Genomic DNA, 5656 nt, shown 5'->3' with positions numbered 1-5656 from the left:
ATGTTTTGAATATGGTTATTTTTTGATGAATTTGTTTGTTTATTTAGTTTGGTTAGAGAGAAGAAATTGCTAGCAAAGAGGGGTTTTTTACGGAGGGGCAAGGGGATATGTTGAGAATAGCAACAGAGAATACGGAGGTCATTTCTTTGTTATTGCTGGCCTCCTCACCGAAAGCTACTGGCCCAAGGTCTCTAAGTCAGATGTCACTAGTGCTATCTAAGCATCACAACATCAAGTTACAGCAAAGGTGGCATTTTTCGGTGGTGGTCATGGCCTAAGTATGTGGCTTACAGCAAAAAAATTGAAAATGGAATGGAAAAGAATGTGCAAGAATTGGAATCAAGTTCGAAAATTGAGGAGAATAAACCTGTGGTGTTCGTGGCCATGCGATAATGGCGTTGGCGACTGATTTTCCTCATGGGATAGGAAACGGGGGTGGGGGTGGGTTAGTGAAGGAGGAGGTGAACAGTGGTAGCCATTTTTTCTTTTTCTTTTTTATTGAATTTTTTAAAGTTATCTTATGTTAAAATTGTATAGCTACCATTTTGCCTTTTTATATCTGGTCAAAATTAATTATTCTGGTTAACTAATAGTCAATTTGGACTCCAACTGAGATTTTTTTAAAGATTTGGTATGTTCGGTGGTACAAATGAAAGATTTGAGCAAAATTTGCTAATAAACGAAAGATTTGGTACCATAGTTGCAATTTTCCCTAATAATTAAGTCTTTACTAACTGAATCATGACTTCTTATTCCATCTTAAATTTAATTCTACCTGCATGATTTAGATAGTTCTCTTTGACCATAGGATATCCCATAATAGTCTACATGTTAACATAGTGAAGTTAAAAAATAAGTTCAATTAAAAGTAATGTTATTAATCATTAGCGATGATCATCACTTGTGACGACTATGTTATCTAAACTGGTGATATTTTATGTCATATGATGATAATAGAAATATTCTTCAACCAGATAAATCTTGTATCCCTACATTTATCATATAGTGTCATGTAAATTAATAGTAAACAGCATTGGTGCTATGTAAGAAGCAACTATCTCTTACCGTTCGAAGAGGACTTATCTCCATATCTCTAGGTTGGAAAACCTTTTTAGATTAGTCAATTAAGTAATCGAAGGTACTAAACTAATGGACTATAGCATAGCAATGATAGCTTGAGCTGATTCACTCAGTGAGATCTCCTATGATAGATGATTACAAATGCCATCTCAATTCCCATTTTCCATCCATCCCATCATTCTTCCTAGAGAGATGTTATAGATGACAAAATCAATGCCCGAGAAAAGAAGCAAATGTGAGGGAAGAAAAATAACTATTATTTCAAGCTCGTCATTGTTAAGGGATAAATCTCATATTAATTAAATATCGAAATATAGATCAACTTATAAGAGTTTTGGTATTCCTCTTAACAAAATTGACTTTTCAAATATGAAATTTCAAGTCTTAATATGGTACCAGAGCCTATTAAGCTTAAAGCAACAATTCAATCCGAGTAAGACTCAAAAATATAAGCACAAGAATTTCAAGATTGGTCTGCTCAAACAAGCCACCATTTTGCGGGACATGTTAAGGGATAAATTCTACATCGGTTAAATATTGAAATATAGACCAATTTATAAGAATTTGGACTTCGCTTTTTAATAAGATTGACATTTTAAGATAAAACCACAAATCTAAACTGTCATAACTTAATAAAAAAAATATATATATATTCTTGTTGAAAGCTAATACCAAATTTATGGATGGCTTAAGATTTTAGTAATTGGAATAGAGCATCAATATGGCACCAAAGCCATTCATCATTAACAGACTCTCAAAAATGAAAAAGAGACTTTCATAGAATTACTTTATGAGTCTTTATAATATAATCTTCTTTGATCATACAATCAAACATAACTAACAAATTTTGTTCACTTTCAATGCCTATGTAGCTTACTCAGCGAAAACTCAAGGCGAGCGTTTAACGCGACTTCGCTCGGAGCACGTGCACCAGTGCGTGTCTGGTGAATGGATCGATGTGGAAGAGGCACGACTATGTAGTAATCATTCGATCATGTCTCGCGATTTCAATGGTGGCGGTGGTGATGGGGTGGTGGCACGTCAGTGTGCAATGGTGTGTTGACCTTTGTAGTGGTGCATATGTGGTATGGTGGGTTGGTGGTAGACCGGTGGTACTGTGGTGATTTGGGTTCATAGGTTTGAATTTGGTTGGTGGTGGTACTGTAGGTGCAGTGGTGTTGGCAGTGTGGTGAATTGGGTGGTGAGATTGTGGGTTGTGTATTGTTGGTGGGTTTGGTGGTGGAGGTAGTGGTGATTTTTGGCGACGGTGAAGGTGGTGGTTGGTGGTTGGAGAGTTGATTATTTGTCGTTTCGTATTAGTAGTGGTATGTGACCACTTTTTAATGCATGTGACCAACCATTTAATTATCTGTGACCAACTGTTTAAGTGTGATCTAAGAATCTGATAATCTGTGACCAATTAATTTGATCTAGAAATAATCTGTGACTTGTAAATTTTTGATCTGTAATTTCGAAATAATTTGCGACCTCGAAATAATCTGTGACTAATTAATTTGATGATAGTAACCAGTAAATAAATTTGTGACCTATAATTATGAATCTGTGACTATTATTTAATAAATATTTTAATTAATTAAATATATACATGAATTTTGAATTTTCAGATTATTTACCTGATTTTTGAAATGGTATAAAGAATACACTTGAAATATGAATTTTTCCCGTCTAGTTTCTATTGCTTCAAGCAGTATGAATTTTCATATTGAATTCAACGGTTTGGGCTCAAACGTGATTTTTCTCTAGTCGACCCAAATGAACTTGGCCTACATTTTCACGCCTATTCCACATAAATACTAAATAGGCACCATGACTTGACAGACTTGTACTTTTTATTTTGGTAGATAGCACTAGGATTTTGAACCTTCATACCTTATTCCTTTCGAAATCATTCAAGCTGCTGTGGTTTCAGTAATTGAAATTGATGAGGAAGACTTGTATGTTGGGGAGTTTTGAAAATTTAAGTGAAAAACCATCAATTTAATTAAAAAAAAAAATTGACTATTTAATTGTCAAATGACACATTTCATCACAAAAGGGCTGAGGTCGCAAACATTCCATAGGTTAGGAAGACCCGATGCTTGAAATCCAACCATCACAAGTTACAAAGATTGGGACCCTAGTCTTATTTATTACTCGTATTTTTATTATTCTGTTGTTTATGGAAGTCTCATGCATTGTTTTTGTTTCTTCATACACATCAACCAAAAATATGGAGGAGAATTTACTTTTACTTTATTACATTAGAGGAAATGACCAAATATTAGTTGCTTGCCGACGATGTAAGCTAATATGTGAAAGAATTATCGAATATATTGTTGTTCTGAAGATAGATCTACAAAGAATACGTCTAAGGTGACACTGAGTTGTCTTTTGGAGGCCCTTCATCTCTCGAAATAGCCAAGCACTATGCATATAATACATTTTGTGTGTATAAAGTGAATACTGAGTGTCGGGTATTAAGACTTGATGTTCCATCTTAAATTGTGAACTTTGTTAAGAGGAGTAGCCCAATACTTTATAGTTGGTCTATATTTCCATCTTTAATTGATGTGAAATTTTATCTCTTAATATTTCCAGCAAGATGGTGGCTCGTTTTGAGCAGATCAATTTTGAAATTCGTATGCTCATTTATTGAGTCTTAGGCCTCATTTGGTAGTGCTTTTTCACCAAAAAAATTGATTTTTTGCCCATTATTTCACTCTTTCAGTCGTCATTTTTGACTTCTTCACTCACATGTGGCTCTCACTTTTCTTCTAACGATCAAAAATTTAATTCTCAAAATCACTATCAAACGAGCCCTTAATCAGATCGAATCGCTTGTTGGAGTTTAATGTGCTCTGATATCATATTAAGACTTGATGTTTCATAAAAGGTTAATCTTGTTAAAAGGAGTAATTCAAAACCTTATAAGTTGGCCTATATTTTCATCTTTAATCGATGTGAAATTTTGTCCCTTAATAGTGTATTGGATAACTCTGTAAAGAATTTTTATATCGATTATGTGGGTTTATATGTATAAATTATTGTGTATTAAATTAAAGGATATCAAATTACGTCAAGCCCGTTTAAAATCGATCCAATAAGATTCCAGCATTTTGGGCTTTAATGTATCCAATTAAAGTGTGTATCTTTTATGTGTAGAGACTGGACCTAAGTTCCTAATTTTATGATGAGTTGAATTATGTTAAAGGGCGTCAATGTATAAATACGATTATGATCCCCAAATCACACGTGCATTGCTCATTCTATTCTGTCTCCCATCGTCAGATAAAATTATAGGTTGCGTGTTGATTTGGAAGATCAAACCACAAGATTCAACTATTGAAATTAATAATGTCTTATTCAGGTAAGCTTCCGCTATAATTCATGTATTTCTTGATGATCCAACATGAAGATCCGGTGATTTTACAGCAACAAATTCTCCTACAGACTCGTCATACTTTTATGCTTTGTTGACCTCGTTTTTAGTTAGGATGACATGGACAACAGATATCGAACTCACTTGTGTGCTTGTAAGCAAATTTCAAAGCATATGGACAGGATGATACTCCGAGTTTGGACGTGGGAAAAACTTTATAACACGAAACAAATATGTTTGGGCTTCAGCGATATATTTTGAGAACGATGTATGATGATAACCAATTGCCAACAATTTGACTGAAGTTAGATGATCTTAACTCAAGCTAAAACAAGTGTATAGTCGGAAAGACTAAAAACAAATAGTAACTTCAAGTGTGTTGATTTGCATTAGCCTTCAAATGATACACTGAGGGGTATTTATAGTGTTACAAATGACACAATGTCCATTGGATGAAAATCCAATCATACAATCCTAGGCATCAATTTGACCTCCCTAATTTGTGGCGCATTTAATGCTCTTAAAAAGAACAACTACCAAATTGTTTAAACTGACAAGACAAGACATTTTACTCATTACAAAAGTTCTATCAATCATTCTAAAAGGATTTCCTACATAAATTTAGAATCCTTTCGTGTAGGTCGTCACTTGCTATAGTTGGGCTTCGGTTTTTAACTTGTGTTGAGCTTCATCACCTCGGAAAACAGATTAGCTTAGCTTCGGGGCTTCATCTTTGACATAGGACTACTTCAGTGGACATGATCTTCTAATTGGAGTGGATTGGCTAGTTCAATAATCAACAAATGGGCCTCATTGGGTTTGCCACATCGAGCCACATGTGGCAAGGCGTAACATGCTCATTTATATACCTACAGAGCTCTTAGAAAATTGGCCTTCACTTAATCAATAGACTATGTATTCGATAACTAATGACATACAAAAATTAGATGAATCTTTCAATTAAGAACTTTTAGGAAATTAACTCAACAATTGTTGAATGGTAAAGGAGCCTACTATCACTAGGCAAATGTATGATGAGGTAAATTCTACACATAACAGGATTGTATTGATTATGATGAAAATTTGTATTTTTTTGTTTTTTCGTTTTTTCGTTTTTTTTTTTTTAAGTTTTGAGAATAATGTGTCAATAGAAGAAAATAATGTACCATGAACCACTATAATTAGAAAGATAGTACA

This window comes from Olea europaea, unplaced genomic scaffold (assembly GCF_002742605.1).
Source record: "Olea europaea var. sylvestris unplaced genomic scaffold, O_europaea_v1 scaffold5345, whole genome shotgun sequence".
NCBI lineage: Eukaryota > Viridiplantae > Streptophyta > Magnoliopsida > Lamiales > Oleaceae > Olea > Olea europaea.
Note: the sequence above shows the minus strand (reverse complement) of the source record.